General features: G+C 54.5%; 39 non-coding genes across 39 annotated transcripts; 8 read left to right on the forward strand and 31 right to left on the reverse strand.

The window, feature by feature from the left end:
• The first annotated feature begins 42 nt into the window (after positions 1-42).
• Trnag-ucc lies at positions 43-114 on the forward strand. The gene has a single exon. It is a non-coding gene; the product is annotated as a tRNA-Gly (tRNA).
• A 586-nt stretch (positions 115-700) lies between these two features.
• On the reverse strand, positions 701-774 carry Trnai-aau. Its single transcript has one exon. It is a non-coding gene; the product is annotated as a tRNA-Ile (tRNA).
• A 198-nt stretch (positions 775-972) lies between these two features.
• On the reverse strand, positions 973-1,044 carry Trnae-uuc. Its single transcript has one exon. It is a non-coding gene; the product is annotated as a tRNA-Glu (tRNA).
• A 281-nt stretch (positions 1,045-1,325) lies between these two features.
• Positions 1,326-1,398, reverse strand: Trnam-cau. Its single transcript has one exon. It is a non-coding gene; the product is annotated as a tRNA-Met (tRNA).
• Positions 1,399-1,691: 293 nt separating this feature from the next.
• Trnag-gcc lies at positions 1,692-1,762 on the reverse strand. Its single transcript has one exon. It is a non-coding gene; the product is annotated as a tRNA-Gly (tRNA).
• A 341-nt stretch (positions 1,763-2,103) lies between these two features.
• Positions 2,104-2,175, forward strand: Trnag-ucc. Its single transcript has one exon. It is a non-coding gene; the product is annotated as a tRNA-Gly (tRNA).
• A 586-nt stretch (positions 2,176-2,761) lies between these two features.
• Trnai-aau lies at positions 2,762-2,835 on the reverse strand. The gene has a single exon. It is a non-coding gene; the product is annotated as a tRNA-Ile (tRNA).
• Positions 2,836-3,033: 198 nt separating this feature from the next.
• Trnae-uuc lies at positions 3,034-3,105 on the reverse strand. The gene has a single exon. It is a non-coding gene; the product is annotated as a tRNA-Glu (tRNA).
• A 281-nt stretch (positions 3,106-3,386) lies between these two features.
• On the reverse strand, positions 3,387-3,459 carry Trnam-cau. The gene has a single exon. It is a non-coding gene; the product is annotated as a tRNA-Met (tRNA).
• A 293-nt stretch (positions 3,460-3,752) lies between these two features.
• On the reverse strand, positions 3,753-3,823 carry Trnag-gcc. The gene has a single exon. It is a non-coding gene; the product is annotated as a tRNA-Gly (tRNA).
• Positions 3,824-4,164: 341 nt separating this feature from the next.
• Positions 4,165-4,236, forward strand: Trnag-ucc. Its single transcript has one exon. It is a non-coding gene; the product is annotated as a tRNA-Gly (tRNA).
• Positions 4,237-4,822: 586 nt separating this feature from the next.
• Trnai-aau lies at positions 4,823-4,896 on the reverse strand. The gene has a single exon. It is a non-coding gene; the product is annotated as a tRNA-Ile (tRNA).
• Positions 4,897-5,094: 198 nt separating this feature from the next.
• Trnae-uuc lies at positions 5,095-5,166 on the reverse strand. Its single transcript has one exon. It is a non-coding gene; the product is annotated as a tRNA-Glu (tRNA).
• Positions 5,167-5,447: 281 nt separating this feature from the next.
• Trnam-cau lies at positions 5,448-5,520 on the reverse strand. The gene has a single exon. It is a non-coding gene; the product is annotated as a tRNA-Met (tRNA).
• A 293-nt stretch (positions 5,521-5,813) lies between these two features.
• Trnag-gcc lies at positions 5,814-5,884 on the reverse strand. Its single transcript has one exon. It is a non-coding gene; the product is annotated as a tRNA-Gly (tRNA).
• Positions 5,885-6,225: 341 nt separating this feature from the next.
• Positions 6,226-6,297, forward strand: Trnag-ucc. Its single transcript has one exon. It is a non-coding gene; the product is annotated as a tRNA-Gly (tRNA).
• A 586-nt stretch (positions 6,298-6,883) lies between these two features.
• On the reverse strand, positions 6,884-6,957 carry Trnai-aau. Its single transcript has one exon. It is a non-coding gene; the product is annotated as a tRNA-Ile (tRNA).
• Positions 6,958-7,155: 198 nt separating this feature from the next.
• Trnae-uuc lies at positions 7,156-7,227 on the reverse strand. Its single transcript has one exon. It is a non-coding gene; the product is annotated as a tRNA-Glu (tRNA).
• A 281-nt stretch (positions 7,228-7,508) lies between these two features.
• On the reverse strand, positions 7,509-7,581 carry Trnam-cau. Its single transcript has one exon. It is a non-coding gene; the product is annotated as a tRNA-Met (tRNA).
• A 293-nt stretch (positions 7,582-7,874) lies between these two features.
• Trnag-gcc lies at positions 7,875-7,945 on the reverse strand. The gene has a single exon. It is a non-coding gene; the product is annotated as a tRNA-Gly (tRNA).
• Positions 7,946-8,286: 341 nt separating this feature from the next.
• On the forward strand, positions 8,287-8,358 carry Trnag-ucc. The gene has a single exon. It is a non-coding gene; the product is annotated as a tRNA-Gly (tRNA).
• Positions 8,359-8,944: 586 nt separating this feature from the next.
• Positions 8,945-9,018, reverse strand: Trnai-aau. The gene has a single exon. It is a non-coding gene; the product is annotated as a tRNA-Ile (tRNA).
• A 198-nt stretch (positions 9,019-9,216) lies between these two features.
• Positions 9,217-9,288, reverse strand: Trnae-uuc. Its single transcript has one exon. It is a non-coding gene; the product is annotated as a tRNA-Glu (tRNA).
• Positions 9,289-9,569: 281 nt separating this feature from the next.
• On the reverse strand, positions 9,570-9,642 carry Trnam-cau. The gene has a single exon. It is a non-coding gene; the product is annotated as a tRNA-Met (tRNA).
• A 293-nt stretch (positions 9,643-9,935) lies between these two features.
• On the reverse strand, positions 9,936-10,006 carry Trnag-gcc. The gene has a single exon. It is a non-coding gene; the product is annotated as a tRNA-Gly (tRNA).
• A 341-nt stretch (positions 10,007-10,347) lies between these two features.
• Positions 10,348-10,419, forward strand: Trnag-ucc. The gene has a single exon. It is a non-coding gene; the product is annotated as a tRNA-Gly (tRNA).
• A 586-nt stretch (positions 10,420-11,005) lies between these two features.
• On the reverse strand, positions 11,006-11,079 carry Trnai-aau. Its single transcript has one exon. It is a non-coding gene; the product is annotated as a tRNA-Ile (tRNA).
• Positions 11,080-11,277: 198 nt separating this feature from the next.
• Positions 11,278-11,349, reverse strand: Trnae-uuc. The gene has a single exon. It is a non-coding gene; the product is annotated as a tRNA-Glu (tRNA).
• Positions 11,350-11,630: 281 nt separating this feature from the next.
• Trnam-cau lies at positions 11,631-11,703 on the reverse strand. The gene has a single exon. It is a non-coding gene; the product is annotated as a tRNA-Met (tRNA).
• Positions 11,704-11,996: 293 nt separating this feature from the next.
• Trnag-gcc lies at positions 11,997-12,067 on the reverse strand. The gene has a single exon. It is a non-coding gene; the product is annotated as a tRNA-Gly (tRNA).
• Positions 12,068-12,408: 341 nt separating this feature from the next.
• Positions 12,409-12,480, forward strand: Trnag-ucc. The gene has a single exon. It is a non-coding gene; the product is annotated as a tRNA-Gly (tRNA).
• Positions 12,481-13,066: 586 nt separating this feature from the next.
• On the reverse strand, positions 13,067-13,140 carry Trnai-aau. The gene has a single exon. It is a non-coding gene; the product is annotated as a tRNA-Ile (tRNA).
• A 198-nt stretch (positions 13,141-13,338) lies between these two features.
• On the reverse strand, positions 13,339-13,410 carry Trnae-uuc. The gene has a single exon. It is a non-coding gene; the product is annotated as a tRNA-Glu (tRNA).
• Positions 13,411-13,691: 281 nt separating this feature from the next.
• Trnam-cau lies at positions 13,692-13,764 on the reverse strand. Its single transcript has one exon. It is a non-coding gene; the product is annotated as a tRNA-Met (tRNA).
• Positions 13,765-14,057: 293 nt separating this feature from the next.
• Trnag-gcc lies at positions 14,058-14,128 on the reverse strand. The gene has a single exon. It is a non-coding gene; the product is annotated as a tRNA-Gly (tRNA).
• Positions 14,129-14,469: 341 nt separating this feature from the next.
• Trnag-ucc lies at positions 14,470-14,541 on the forward strand. The gene has a single exon. It is a non-coding gene; the product is annotated as a tRNA-Gly (tRNA).
• Positions 14,542-15,127: 586 nt separating this feature from the next.
• Positions 15,128-15,201, reverse strand: Trnai-aau. Its single transcript has one exon. It is a non-coding gene; the product is annotated as a tRNA-Ile (tRNA).
• A 198-nt stretch (positions 15,202-15,399) lies between these two features.
• On the reverse strand, positions 15,400-15,471 carry Trnae-uuc. Its single transcript has one exon. It is a non-coding gene; the product is annotated as a tRNA-Glu (tRNA).
• Positions 15,472-15,752: 281 nt separating this feature from the next.
• Trnam-cau lies at positions 15,753-15,825 on the reverse strand. Its single transcript has one exon. It is a non-coding gene; the product is annotated as a tRNA-Met (tRNA).
• Between the last annotated feature and the right edge of the window lie 59 nt (positions 15,826-15,884).

Raw genomic sequence — 15,884 nt, forward strand, 5'->3', positions numbered from 1 at the left:
GGCGGGAAGCCGACTCAGCGCGGTGGCGGGGCGCTCGCTTGTGCGGTGGTGGTGTAATGGTCAGCATAGTTGCCTTCCAAGCAGTTGATCCGGGTTCGATTCCCGGCCACCGCAGCAGGCTTTTAATTTCGCGTATGAGTACTTTTGCCACGCGCTCTTAAACTATTGTTTTTTCGCCCTCTTACTCGCTGCATACCAGCCCTTAGTGTGTCTCGACTTGTCTCGACTTTGCTCAGCTGACGCGAGAGCTGACGCTCTCAAATCGGCCTATATCAAAACGACAAGCACGAGAAACGACTGAGAGAGGTAAGGAGAGGCGAGGCGAGGCGATGGACACACAGCACGCCCCCTTCATTTCACGGTGGCGTCTCCCTGGCCGAATCGGGCTGTAGCTCCGAAAACAAAGGAGAAACAAAAATAGGAAGTAAAACTGCCAATACTGCCCTGTGTTCCCATGCGCTCACCCGCCCAAGTACTGACAAGGGCCAAAGTTGTTACGCATCGGCAATCGGACATTTTCTTTCATTTTCTCTAACCAGTGTATTCAAGATATTATGGCCATTGCCGAGTGAATGCTGTAGTGCTTCCCGACGAGTCGGGTTCGGATCCTCTGTCAACTTCCACGCAGGGTGATGATCATTTGGTCATCACACTCGCCAGCTGAAATCGGCGCTGCCTTTTCGCAGTAGTAAAAGAGAAGTGGCCCGTGGGGGGATCGAACCCACGACCTTCGCGTTATTAGCACGACGCTCTAACCAACTGAGCTAACGGGCCTCGGCAGATGCAGTTGCTCAGCCCTACGCTGGAATCAGGTGGCATGAAGCCATACACCATTCCTATGGTCGTCGTGTGTCTGCTTCCCTAGTCTATATTCTGCTGACGGTCACGAAACAGTAGCTATATTGCGAGCAGGACGGGAAACGGCCGCTCGGACAGCTCAAACTTGTCACGATTCGTGTGGAAAAAATTCCGTTCCGGTACCGGGAATCGAACCCGGGCCTCCTGGGTGAAAGCCAGGTATCCTAGCCACTAGACCACACCGGATGCGGCCGTTTCATTCGACCGTTCGTACGGTCGCTTGCCGCATTGTCGCTGTCTTTGCGAGCATCTTTGCACATACTGACTGGCAAGGCGCGCACCTCAAACGTCGCAGAGCAATGCTTTTGGCTTCATGCTCTGCTGGGAGAAGAGGAATAGGGAAGCTGTATGTAGCAATAACAGGAAGTAAACATTTTCCCGCTGAAGCGTTGAAACGTTGCGGATAACAAACAAGAAATAAGTTGGCGCCCTAGCAACAGCACCACCTTCAGTCACAGAAAATTAGATGCCCCGGGTGAGGATCGAACTCACGACCTTAAGATTATGAGACTTACGCGCTGCCTACTGCGCTACCGAGGCAGGCGATCGTTAGACCTTCTGGAATCTTGGTAAGTACCGAATACAAGTGGTAGAGAGTCTGCACTCCCTGGCTCATTTTTTCTGTTGCTACACGTGCATTCACGGCGCGGCAGGCAACTTGCGATGCTAGGCCGACGCCAGTATGTACAATAGCACGCAGGAGTCCAAACGAGCAGTCGTCCGCGCTGCATGATTGGTTCTTTCCACACGGAATCCCGCGGTTCATTCTCATGGCTCACGCAGTTCGAGTGCGAAAGACACGCAGCACCCCTACCGGAGAAAAAACAAAATGATGCATCGGCCGGGAATCGAACCCGGGCCGCCCGCGTGGCAGGCGAGCATTCTACCACTGAACCACCGATGCTCGGGCCAGCGGTACCTTCACGCTGCTTCCCGAGCAGATGTCTCAAGGGAAAGTGGGACTGCCGTCAAGCGCCGTAGCATTCTGTGGAGAAGATGCTGCAGACGCTGAATCCTGCACTGCACTGCTTAAAGATGCCGCCAGAACGCGGTCCTCTGCGTACTCTTGCGCCGCCGGCGCCGACTCTTGCCAAAGGATGCGAAATGTGCGCGGATACGCTGTCCGAATGCGTCTGGATGTGCTCCCCTAGCCTGCCTCGAAATGCGCCTGCCGGGTACGATCACCTTCGGCCGCTGCCGACAGGCGGGAAGCCGACTCAGCGCGGTGGCGGGGCGCTCGCTTGTGCGGTGGTGGTGTAATGGTCAGCATAGTTGCCTTCCAAGCAGTTGATCCGGGTTCGATTCCCGGCCACCGCAGCAGGCTTTTAATTTCGCGTATGAGTACTTTTGCCACGCGCTCTTAAACTATTGTTTTTTCGCCCTCTTACTCGCTGCATACCAGCCCTTAGTGTGTCTCGACTTGTCTCGACTTTGCTCAGCTGACGCGAGAGCTGACGCTCTCAAATCGGCCTATATCAAAACGACAAGCACGAGAAACGACTGAGAGAGGTAAGGAGAGGCGAGGCGAGGCGATGGACACACAGCACGCCCCCTTCATTTCACGGTGGCGTCTCCCTGGCCGAATCGGGCTGTAGCTCCGAAAACAAAGGAGAAACAAAAATAGGAAGTAAAACTGCCAATACTGCCCTGTGTTCCCATGCGCTCACCCGCCCAAGTACTGACAAGGGCCAAAGTTGTTACGCATCGGCAATCGGACATTTTCTTTCATTTTCTCTAACCAGTGTATTCAAGATATTATGGCCATTGCCGAGTGAATGCTGTAGTGCTTCCCGACGAGTCGGGTTCGGATCCTCTGTCAACTTCCACGCAGGGTGATGATCATTTGGTCATCACACTCGCCAGCTGAAATCGGCGCTGCCTTTTCGCAGTAGTAAAAGAGAAGTGGCCCGTGGGGGGATCGAACCCACGACCTTCGCGTTATTAGCACGACGCTCTAACCAACTGAGCTAACGGGCCTCGGCAGATGCAGTTGCTCAGCCCTACGCTGGAATCAGGTGGCATGAAGCCATACACCATTCCTATGGTCGTCGTGTGTCTGCTTCCCTAGTCTATATTCTGCTGACGGTCACGAAACAGTAGCTATATTGCGAGCAGGACGGGAAACGGCCGCTCGGACAGCTCAAACTTGTCACGATTCGTGTGGAAAAAATTCCGTTCCGGTACCGGGAATCGAACCCGGGCCTCCTGGGTGAAAGCCAGGTATCCTAGCCACTAGACCACACCGGATGCGGCCGTTTCATTCGACCGTTCGTACGGTCGCTTGCCGCATTGTCGCTCTCTTTGCGAGCATCTTTGCACATACTGACTGGCAAGGCGCGCACCTCAAACGTCGCAGAGCAATGCTTTTGGCTTCATGCTCTGCTGGGAGAAGAGGAATAGGGAAGCTGTATGTAGCAATAACAGGAAGTAAACATTTTCCCGCTGAAGCGTTGAAACGTTGCGGATAACAAACAAGAAATAAGTTGGCGCCCTAGCAACAGCACCACCTTCAGTCACAGAAAATTAGATGCCCCGGGTGAGGATCGAACTCACGACCTTAAGATTATGAGACTTACGCGCTGCCTACTGCGCTACCGAGGCAGGCGATCGTTAGACCTTCTGGAATCTTGGTAAGTACCGAATACAAGTGGTAGAGAGTCTGCACTCCCTGGCTCATTTTTTCTGTTGCTACACGTGCATTCACGGCGCGGCAGGCAACTTGCGATGCTAGGCCGACGCCAGTATGTACAATAGCACGCAGGAGTCCAAACGAGCAGTCGTCCGCGCTGCATGATTGGTTCTTTCCACACGGAATCCCGCGGTTCATTCTCATGGCTCACGCAGTTCGAGTGCGAAAGACACGCAGCACCCCTACCGGAGAAAAAACAAAATGATGCATCGGCCGGGAATCGAACCCGGGCCGCCCGCGTGGCAGGCGAGCATTCTACCACTGAACCACCGATGCTCGGGCCAGCGGTACCTTCACGCTGCTTCCCGAGCAGATGTCTCAAGGGAAAGTGGGACTGCCGTCAAGCGCCGTAGCATTCTGTGGAGAAGATGCTGCAGACGCTGAATCCTGCACTGCACTGCTTAAAGATGCCGCCAGAACGCGGTCCTCTGCGTACTCTTGCGCCGCCGGCGCCGACTCTTGCCAAAGGATGCGAAATGTGCGCGGATACGCTGTCCGAATGCGTCTGGATGTGCTCCCCTAGCCTGCCTCGAAATGCGCCTGCCGGGTACGATCACCTTCGGCCGCTGCCGACAGGCGGGAAGCCGACTCAGCGCGGTGGCGGGGCGCTCGCTTGTGCGGTGGTGGTGTAATGGTCAGCATAGTTGCCTTCCAAGCAGTTGATCCGGGTTCGATTCCCGGCCACCGCAGCAGGCTTTTAATTTCGCGTATGAGTACTTTTGCCACGCGCTCTTAAACTATTGTTTTTTCGCCCTCTTACTCGCTGCATACCAGCCCTTAGTGTGTCTCGACTTGTCTCGACTTTGCTCAGCTGACGCGAGAGCTGACGCTCTCAAATCGGCCTATATCAAAACGACAAGCACGAGAAACGACTGAGAGAGGTAAGGAGAGGCGAGGCGAGGCGATGGACACACAGCACGCCCCCTTCATTTCACGGTGGCGTCTCCCTGGCCGAATCGGGCTGTAGCTCCGAAAACAAAGGAGAAACAAAAATAGGAAGTAAAACTGCCAATACTGCCCTGTGTTCCCATGCGCTCACCCGCCCAAGTACTGACAAGGGCCAAAGTTGTTACGCATCGGCAATCGGACATTTTCTTTCATTTTCTCTAACCAGTGTATTCAAGATATTATGGCCATTGCCGAGTGAATGCTGTAGTGCTTCCCGACGAGTCGGGTTCGGATCCTCTGTCAACTTCCACGCAGGGTGATGATCATTTGGTCATCACACTCGCCAGCTGAAATCGGCGCTGCCTTTTCGCAGTAGTAAAAGAGAAGTGGCCCGTGGGGGGATCGAACCCACGACCTTCGCGTTATTAGCACGACGCTCTAACCAACTGAGCTAACGGGCCTCGGCAGATGCAGTTGCTCAGCCCTACGCTGGAATCAGGTGGCATGAAGCCATACACCATTCCTATGGTCGTCGTGTGTCTGCTTCCCTAGTCTATATTCTGCTGACGGTCACGAAACAGTAGCTATATTGCGAGCAGGACGGGAAACGGCCGCTCGGACAGCTCAAACTTGTCACGATTCGTGTGGAAAAAATTCCGTTCCGGTACCGGGAATCGAACCCGGGCCTCCTGGGTGAAAGCCAGGTATCCTAGCCACTAGACCACACCGGATGCGGCCGTTTCATTCGACCGTTCGTACGGTCGCTTGCCGCATTGTCGCTGTCTTTGCGAGCATCTTTGCACATACTGACTGGCAAGGCGCGCACCTCAAACGTCGCAGAGCAATGCTTTTGGCTTCATGCTCTGCTGGGAGAAGAGGAATAGGGAAGCTGTATGTAGCAATAACAGGAAGTAAACATTTTCCCGCTGAAGCGTTGAAACGTTGCGGATAACAAACAAGAAATAAGTTGGCGCCCTAGCAACAGCACCACCTTCAGTCACAGAAAATTAGATGCCCCGGGTGAGGATCGAACTCACGACCTTAAGATTATGAGACTTACGCGCTGCCTACTGCGCTACCGAGGCAGGCGATCGTTAGACCTTCTGGAATCTTGGTAAGTACCGAATACAAGTGGTAGAGAGTCTGCACTCCCTGGCTCATTTTTTCTGTTGCTACACGTGCATTCACGGCGCGGCAGGCAACTTGCGATGCTAGGCCGACGCCAGTATGTACAATAGCACGCAGGAGTCCAAACGAGCAGTCGTCCGCGCTGCATGATTGGTTCTTTCCACACGGAATCCCGCGGTTCATTCTCATGGCTCACGCAGTTCGAGTGCGAAAGACACGCAGCACCCCTACCGGAGAAAAAACAAAATGATGCATCGGCCGGGAATCGAACCCGGGCCGCCCGCGTGGCAGGCGAGCATTCTACCACTGAACCACCGATGCTCGGGCCAGCGGTACCTTCACGCTGCTTCCCGAGCAGATGTCTCAAGGGAAAGTGGGACTGCCGTCAAGCGCCGTAGCATTCTGTGGAGAAGATGCTGCAGACGCTGAATCCTGCACTGCACTGCTTAAAGATGCCGCCAGAACGCGGTCCTCTGCGTACTCTTGCGCCGCCGGCGCCGACTCTTGCCAAAGGATGCGAAATGTGCGCGGATACGCTGTCCGAATGCGTCTGGATGTGCTCCCCTAGCCTGCCTCGAAATGCGCCTGCCGGGTACGATCACCTTCGGCCGCTGCCGACAGGCGGGAAGCCGACTCAGCGCGGTGGCGGGGCGCTCGCTTGTGCGGTGGTGGTGTAATGGTCAGCATAGTTGCCTTCCAAGCAGTTGATCCGGGTTCGATTCCCGGCCACCGCAGCAGGCTTTTAATTTCGCGTATGAGTACTTTTGCCACGCGCTCTTAAACTATTGTTTTTTCGCCCTCTTACTCGCTGCATACCAGCCCTTAGTGTGTCTCGACTTGTCTCGACTTTGCTCAGCTGACGCGAGAGCTGACGCTCTCAAATCGGCCTATATCAAAACGACAAGCACGAGAAACGACTGAGAGAGGTAAGGAGAGGCGAGGCGAGGCGATGGACACACAGCACGCCCCCTTCATTTCACGGTGGCGTCTCCCTGGCCGAATCGGGCTGTAGCTCCGAAAACAAAGGAGAAACAAAAATAGGAAGTAAAACTGCCAATACTGCCCTGTGTTCCCATGCGCTCACCCGCCCAAGTACTGACAAGGGCCAAAGTTGTTACGCATCGGCAATCGGACATTTTCTTTCATTTTCTCTAACCAGTGTATTCAAGATATTATGGCCATTGCCGAGTGAATGCTGTAGTGCTTCCCGACGAGTCGGGTTCGGATCCTCTGTCAACTTCCACGCAGGGTGATGATCATTTGGTCATCACACTCGCCAGCTGAAATCGGCGCTGCCTTTTCGCAGTAGTAAAAGAGAAGTGGCCCGTGGGGGGATCGAACCCACGACCTTCGCGTTATTAGCACGACGCTCTAACCAACTGAGCTAACGGGCCTCGGCAGATGCAGTTGCTCAGCCCTACGCTGGAATCAGGTGGCATGAAGCCATACACCATTCCTATGGTCGTCGTGTGTCTGCTTCCCTAGTCTATATTCTGCTGACGGTCACGAAACAGTAGCTATATTGCGAGCAGGACGGGAAACGGCCGCTCGGACAGCTCAAACTTGTCACGATTCGTGTGGAAAAAATTCCGTTCCGGTACCGGGAATCGAACCCGGGCCTCCTGGGTGAAAGCCAGGTATCCTAGCCACTAGACCACACCGGATGCGGCCGTTTCATTCGACCGTTCGTACGGTCGCTTGCCGCATTGTCGCTCTCTTTGCGAGCATCTTTGCACATACTGACTGGCAAGGCGCGCACCTCAAACGTCGCAGAGCAATGCTTTTGGCTTCATGCTCTGCTGGGAGAAGAGGAATAGGGAAGCTGTATGTAGCAATAACAGGAAGTAAACATTTTCCCGCTGAAGCGTTGAAACGTTGCGGATAACAAACAAGAAATAAGTTGGCGCCCTAGCAACAGCACCACCTTCAGTCACAGAAAATTAGATGCCCCGGGTGAGGATCGAACTCACGACCTTAAGATTATGAGACTTACGCGCTGCCTACTGCGCTACCGAGGCAGGCGATCGTTAGACCTTCTGGAATCTTGGTAAGTACCGAATACAAGTGGTAGAGAGTCTGCACTCCCTGGCTCATTTTTTCTGTTGCTACACGTGCATTCACGGCGCGGCAGGCAACTTGCGATGCTAGGCCGACGCCAGTATGTACAATAGCACGCAGGAGTCCAAACGAGCAGTCGTCCGCGCTGCATGATTGGTTCTTTCCACACGGAATCCCGCGGTTCATTCTCATGGCTCACGCAGTTCGAGTGCGAAAGACACGCAGCACCCCTACCGGAGAAAAAACAAAATGATGCATCGGCCGGGAATCGAACCCGGGCCGCCCGCGTGGCAGGCGAGCATTCTACCACTGAACCACCGATGCTCGGGCCAGCGGTACCTTCACGCTGCTTCCCGAGCAGATGTCTCAAGGGAAAGTGGGACTGCCGTCAAGCGCCGTAGCATTCTGTGGAGAAGATGCTGCAGACGCTGAATCCTGCACTGCACTGCTTAAAGATGCCGCCAGAACGCGGTCCTCTGCGTACTCTTGCGCCGCCGGCGCCGACTCTTGCCAAAGGATGCGAAATGTGCGCGGATGCGCTGTCCGAATGCGTCTGGATGTGCTCCCCTAGCCTGCCTCGAAATGCGCCTGCCGGGTACGATCACCTTCGGCCGCTGCCGACAGGCGGGAAGCCGACTCAGCGCGGTGGCGGGGCGCTCGCTTGTGCGGTGGTGGTGTAATGGTCAGCATAGTTGCCTTCCAAGCAGTTGATCCGGGTTCGATTCCCGGCCACCGCAGCAGGCTTTTAATTTCGCGTATGAGTACTTTTGCCACGCGCTCTTAAACTATTGTTTTTTCGCCCTCTTACTCGCTGCATACCAGCCCTTAGTGTGTCTCGACTTGTCTCGACTTTGCTCAGCTGACGCGAGAGCTGACGCTCTCAAATCGGCCTATATCAAAACGACAAGCACGAGAAACGACTGAGAGAGGTAAGGAGAGGCGAGGCGAGGCGATGGACACACAGCACGCCCCCTTCATTTCACGGTGGCGTCTCCCTGGCCGAATCGGGCTGTAGCTCCGAAAACAAAGGAGAAACAAAAATAGGAAGTAAAACTGCCAATACTGCCCTGTGTTCCCATGCGCTCACCCGCCCAAGTACTGACAAGGGCCAAAGTTGTTACGCATCGGCAATCGGACATTTTCTTTCATTTTCTCTAACCAGTGTATTCAAGATATTATGGCCATTGCCGAGTGAATGCTGTAGTGCTTCCCGACGAGTCGGGTTCGGATCCTCTGTCAACTTCCACGCAGGGTGATGATCATTTGGTCATCACACTCGCCAGCTGAAATCGGCGCTGCCTTTTCGCAGTAGTAAAAGAGAAGTGGCCCGTGGGGGGATCGAACCCACGACCTTCGCGTTATTAGCACGACGCTCTAACCAACTGAGCTAACGGGCCTCGGCAGATGCAGTTGCTCAGCCCTACGCTGGAATCAGGTGGCATGAAGCCATACACCATTCCTATGGTCGTCGTGTGTCTGCTTCCCTAGTCTATATTCTGCTGACGGTCACGAAACAGTAGCTATATTGCGAGCAGGACGGGAAACGGCCGCTCGGACAGCTCAAACTTGTCACGATTCGTGTGGAAAAAATTCCGTTCCGGTACCGGGAATCGAACCCGGGCCTCCTGGGTGAAAGCCAGGTATCCTAGCCACTAGACCACACCGGATGCGGCCGTTTCATTCGACCGTTCGTACGGTCGCTTGCCGCATTGTCGCTCTCTTTGCGAGCATCTTTGCACATACTGACTGGCAAGGCGCGCACCTCAAACGTCGCAGAGCAATGCTTTTGGCTTCATGCTCTGCTGGGAGAAGAGGAATAGGGAAGCTGTATGTAGCAATAACAGGAAGTAAACATTTTCCCGCTGAAGCGTTGAAACGTTGCGGATAACAAACAAGAAATAAGTTGGCGCCCTAGCAACAGCACCACCTTCAGTCACAGAAAATTAGATGCCCCGGGTGAGGATCGAACTCACGACCTTAAGATTATGAGACTTACGCGCTGCCTACTGCGCTACCGAGGCAGGCGATCGTTAGACCTTCTGGAATCTTGGTAAGTACCGAATACAAGTGGTAGAGAGTCTGCACTCCCTGGCTCATTTTTTCTGTTGCTACACGTGCATTCACGGCGCGGCAGGCAACTTGCGATGCTAGGCCGACGCCAGTATGTACAATAGCACGCAGGAGTCCAAACGAGCAGTCGTCCGCGCTGCATGATTGGTTCTTTCCACACGGAATCCCGCGGTTCATTCTCATGGCTCACGCAGTTCGAGTGCGAAAGACACGCAGCACCCCTACCGGAGAAAAAACAAAATGATGCATCGGCCGGGAATCGAACCCGGGCCGCCCGCGTGGCAGGCGAGCATTCTACCACTGAACCACCGATGCTCGGGCCAGCGGTACCTTCACGCTGCTTCCCGAGCAGATGTCTCAAGGGAAAGTGGGACTGCCGTCAAGCGCCGTAGCATTCTGTGGAGAAGATGCTGCAGACGCTGAATCCTGCACTGCACTGCTTAAAGATGCCGCCAGAACGCGGTCCTCTGCGTACTCTTGCGCCGCCGGCGCCGACTCTTGCCAAAGGATGCGAAATGTGCGCGGATGCGCTGTCCGAATGCGTCTGGATGTGCTCCCCTAGCCTGCCTCGAAATGCGCCTGCCGGGTACGATCACCTTCGGCCGCTGCCGACAGGCGGGAAGCCGACTCAGCGCGGTGGCGGGGCGCTCGCTTGTGCGGTGGTGGTGTAATGGTCAGCATAGTTGCCTTCCAAGCAGTTGATCCGGGTTCGATTCCCGGCCACCGCAGCAGGCTTTTAATTTCGCGTATGAGTACTTTTGCCACGCGCTCTTAAACTATTGTTTTTTCGCCCTCTTACTCGCTGCATACCAGCCCTTAGTGTGTCTCGACTTGTCTCGACTTTGCTCAGCTGACGCGAGAGCTGACGCTCTCAAATCGGCCTATATCAAAACGACAAGCACGAGAAACGACTGAGAGAGGTAAGGAGAGGCGAGGCGAGGCGATGGACACACAGCACGCCCCCTTCATTTCACGGTGGCGTCTCCCTGGCCGAATCGGGCTGTAGCTCCGAAAACAAAGGAGAAACAAAAATAGGAAGTAAAACTGCCAATACTGCCCTGTGTTCCCATGCGCTCACCCGCCCAAGTACTGACAAGGGCCAAAGTTGTTACGCATCGGCAATCGGACATTTTCTTTCATTTTCTCTAACCAGTGTATTCAAGATATTATGGCCATTGCCGAGTGAATGCTGTAGTGCTTCCCGACGAGTCGGGTTCGGATCCTCTGTCAACTTCCACGCAGGGTGATGATCATTTGGTCATCACACTCGCCAGCTGAAATCGGCGCTGCCTTTTCGCAGTAGTAAAAGAGAAGTGGCCCGTGGGGGGATCGAACCCACGACCTTCGCGTTATTAGCACGACGCTCTAACCAACTGAGCTAACGGGCCTCGGCAGATGCAGTTGCTCAGCCCTACGCTGGAATCAGGTGGCATGAAGCCATACACCATTCCTATGGTCGTCGTGTGTCTGCTTCCCTAGTCTATATTCTGCTGACGGTCACGAAACAGTAGCTATATTGCGAGCAGGACGGGAAACGGCCGCTCGGACAGCTCAAACTTGTCACGATTCGTGTGGAAAAAATTCCGTTCCGGTACCGGGAATCGAACCCGGGCCTCCTGGGTGAAAGCCAGGTATCCTAGCCACTAGACCACACCGGATGCGGCCGTTTCATTCGACCGTTCGTACGGTCGCTTGCCGCATTGTCGCTCTCTTTGCGAGCATCTTTGCACATACTGACTGGCAAGGCGCGCACCTCAAACGTCGCAGAGCAATGCTTTTGGCTTCATGCTCTGCTGGGAGAAGAGGAATAGGGAAGCTGTATGTAGCAATAACAGGAAGTAAACATTTTCCCGCTGAAGCGTTGAAACGTTGCGGATAACAAACAAGAAATAAGTTGGCGCCCTAGCAACAGCACCACCTTCAGTCACAGAAAATTAGATGCCCCGGGTGAGGATCGAACTCACGACCTTAAGATTATGAGACTTACGCGCTGCCTACTGCGCTACCGAGGCAGGCGATCGTTAGACCTTCTGGAATCTTGGTAAGTACCGAATACAAGTGGTAGAGAGTCTGCACTCCCTGGCTCATTTTTTCTGTTGCTACACGTGCATTCACGGCGCGGCAGGCAACTTGCGATGCTAGGCCGACGCCAGTATGTACAATAGCACGCAGGAGTCCAAACGAGCAGTCGTCCGCGCTGCATGATTGGTTCTTTCCACACGGAATCCCGCGGTTCATTCTCATGGCTCACGCAGTTCGAGTGCGAAAGACACGCAGCACCCCTACCGGAGAAAAAACAAAATGATGCATCGGCCGGGAATCGAACCCGGGCCGCCCGCGTGGCAGGCGAGCATTCTACCACTGAACCACCGATGCTCGGGCCAGCGGTACCTTCACGCTGCTTCCCGAGCAGATGTCTCAAGGGAAAGTGGGACTGCCGTCAAGCGCCGTAGCATTCTGTGGAGAAGATGCTGCAGACGCTGAATCCTGCACTGCACTGCTTAAAGATGCCGCCAGAACGCGGTCCTCTGCGTACTCTTGCGCCGCCGGCGCCGACTCTTGCCAAAGGATGCGAAATGTGCGCGGATACGCTGTCCGAATGCGTCTGGATGTGCTCCCCTAGCCTGCCTCGAAATGCGCCTGCCGGGTACGATCACCTTCGGCCGCTGCCGACAGGCGGGAAGCCGACTCAGCGCGGTGGCGGGGCGCTCGCTTGTGCGGTGGTGGTGTAATGGTCAGCATAGTTGCCTTCCAAGCAGTTGATCCGGGTTCGATTCCCGGCCACCGCAGCAGGCTTTTAATTTCGCGTATGAGTACTTTTGCCACGCGCTCTTAAACTATTGTTTTTTCGCCCTCTTACTCGCTGCATACCAGCCCTTAGTGTGTCTCGACTTGTCTCGACTTTGCTCAGCTGACGCGAGAGCTGACGCTCTCAAATCGGCCTATATCAAAACGACAAGCACGAGAAACGACTGAGAGAGGTAAGGAGAGGCGAGGCGAGGCGATGGACACACAGCACGCCCCCTTCATTTCACGGTGGCGTCTCCCTGGCCGAATCGGGCTGTAGCTCCGAAAACAAAGGAGAAACAAAAATAGGAAGTAAAACTGCCAATACTGCCCTGTGTTCCCATGCGCTCACCCGCCCAAGTACTGACAAGGGCCAAAGTTGTTACGCATCGGCAATCGGACATTTTCTTTCATTTTCTCTAACCAGTGTATTCAAGATATTATGGCCATTGCCGAGTGAATGCTGTAGTGCTTCCCGACGAGTCGGGTTCGGATCCTCTGTCAACTTCCACGCAGGGTGATGATCATTTGGTCATCACACTCGCCAGCTGAAATCGGCGCTGCCTTTTCGCAGTAGTAAAAGAGAAGTGGCCCGTGGGGGGATCGAACCCACGACCTTCGCGTTATTAGCACGACGCTCTAACCAACTGAGCTAACGGGCCTCGGCAGATGCAGTTGCTCAGCCCTACGCTGGAATCAGGTGGCATGAAGCCATACACCATTCCTATGGTCGTCGTGTGTCTGCTTCCCTAGTCTATATTCTGCTGACGGTCACGAAACAGTAGCTATATTGCGAGCAGGACGGGAAACGGCCGCTCGGACAGCTCAAACTTGTCACGATTCGTGTGGAAAAAATTCCGTTCCGGTACCGGGAATCGAACCCGGGCCTCCTGGGTGAAAGCCAGGTATCCTAGCCACTAGACCACACCGGATGCGGCCGTTTCATTCGACCGTTCGTACGGTCGCTTGCCGCATTGTCGCTCTCTTTGCGAGCATCTTTGCACATACTGACTGGCAAGGCGCGCACCTCAAACGTCGCAGAGCAATGCTTTTGGCTTCATGCTCTGCTGGGAGAAGAGGAATAGGGAAGCTGTATGTAGCAATAACAGGAAGTAAACATTTTCCCGCTGAAGCGTTGAAACGTTGCGGATAACAAACAAGAAATAAGCTGGCGCCCTAGCAACAGCACCACCTTCAGTCACAGAAAATTAAATGCCCCGGGTGAGGATCGAACTCACGACCTTAAGATTATGAGACTTACGCGCTGCCTACTGCGCTACCGAGGCAGGCGATCGTTAGACCTTCTGGAATCTTGGTAAGTACCGAATACAAGTGGTAGAGAGTCTGCACTCCCTGGCTCATTTTTTCTGTTGCTACACGTGCATTCACGGCGCGGCAGGCAACTTGCGATGCTAGGCCGACGCCAGTATGTACAATAGCACGCAGGAGTCCAAACGAGCAGTCGTCCGCGCTGCATGATTGGTTCTTTCCACACGGAATCCCGCGGTTCATTCTCATGGCTCACGCAGTTCGAGTGCGAAAGACACGCAGCACCCCTACCGGAGAAAAAACAAAATGATGCATCGGCCGGGAATCGAACCCGGGCCGCCCGCGTGGCAGGCGAGCATTCTACCACTGAACCACCGATGCTCGGGCCAGCGGTACCTTCACGCTGCTTCCCGAGCAGATGTCTCAAGGGAAAGTGGGACTGCCGTCAAGCGCCGTAGCATTCTGTGGAGAAGATGCTGCAGACGCTGAATCCTGCACTGCACTGCTTAAAGATGCCGCCAGAACGCGGTCCTCTGCGTACTCTTGCGCCGCCGGCGCCGACTCTTGCCAAAGGATGCGAAATGTGCGCGGATACGCTGTCCGAATGCGTCTGGATGTGCTCCCCTAGCCTGCCTCGAAATGCGCCTGCCGGGTACGATCACCTTCGGCCGCTGCCGACAGGCGGGAAGCCGACTCAGCGCGGTGGCGGGGCGCTCGCTTGTGCGGTGGTGGTGTAATGGTCAGCATAGTTGCCTTCCAAGCAGTTGATCCGGGTTCGATTCCCGGCCACCGCAGCAGGCTTTTAATTTCGCGTATGAGTACTTTTGCCACGCGCTCTTAAACTATTGTTTTTTCGCCCTCTTACTCGCTGCATACCAGCCCTTAGTGTGTCTCGACTTGTCTCGACTTTGCTCAGCTGACGCGAGAGCTGACGCTCTCAAATCGGCCTATATCAAAACGACAAGCACGAGAAACGACTGAGAGAGGTAAGGAGAGGCGAGGCGAGGCGATGGACACACAGCACGCCCCCTTCATTTCACGGTGGCGTCTCCCTGGCCGAATCGGGCTGTAGCTCCGAAAACAAAGGAGAAACAAAAATAGGAAGTAAAACTGCCAATACTGCCCTGTGTTCCCATGCGCTCACCCGCCCAAGTACTGACAAGGGCCAAAGTTGTTACGCATCGGCAATCGGACATTTTCTTTCATTTTCTCTAACCAGTGTATTCAAGATATTATGGCCATTGCCGAGTGAATGCTGTAGTGCTTCCCGACGAGTCGGGTTCGGATCCTCTGTCAACTTCCACGCAGGGTGATGATCATTTGGTCATCACACTCGCCAGCTGAAATCGGCGCTGCCTTTTCGCAGTAGTAAAAGAGAAGTGGCCCGTGGGGGGATCGAACCCACGACCTTCGCGTTATTAGCACGACGCTCTAACCAACTGAGCTAACGGGCCTCGGCAGATGCAGTTGCTCAGCCCTACGCTGGAATCAGGTGGCATGAAGCCATACACCATTCCTATGGTCGTCGTGTGTCTGCTTCCCTAGTCTATATTCTGCTGACGGTCACGAAACAGTAGCTATATTGCGAGCAGGACGGGAAACGGCCGCTCGGACAGCTCAAACTTGTCACGATTCGTGTGGAAAAAATTCCGTTCCGGTACCGGGAATCGAACCCGGGCCTCCTGGGTGAAAGCCAGGTATCCTAGCCACTAGACCACACCGGATGCGGCCGTTTCATTCGACCGTTCGTACGGTCGCTTGCCGCATTGTCGCTCTCTTTGCGAGCATCTTTGCACATACTGACTGGCAAGGCGCGCACCTCAAACGTCGCAGAGCAATGCTTTTGGCTTCATGCTCTGCTGGGAGAAGAGGAATAGGGAAGCTGTATGTAGCAATAACAGGAAGTAAACATTTTCCCGCTGAAGCGTTGAAACGTTGCGGATAACAAACAAGAAATAAGCTGGCGCCCTAGCAACAGCACCACCTTCAGTCACAGAAAATTAGATGCCCCGGGTGAGGATCGAACTCACGACCTTAAGATTATGAGACTTACGCGCTGCCTACTGCGCTACCGAGGCAGGCGATCGTTAGACCTTCTGGAATCTTGGTAAGTACCGAATACAAGTGGTAGAGAGTC

Source organism: Schistocerca americana, chromosome 2 (assembly GCF_021461395.2).
Source record: "Schistocerca americana isolate TAMUIC-IGC-003095 chromosome 2, iqSchAmer2.1, whole genome shotgun sequence".
NCBI lineage: Eukaryota > Metazoa > Arthropoda > Insecta > Orthoptera > Acrididae > Schistocerca > Schistocerca americana.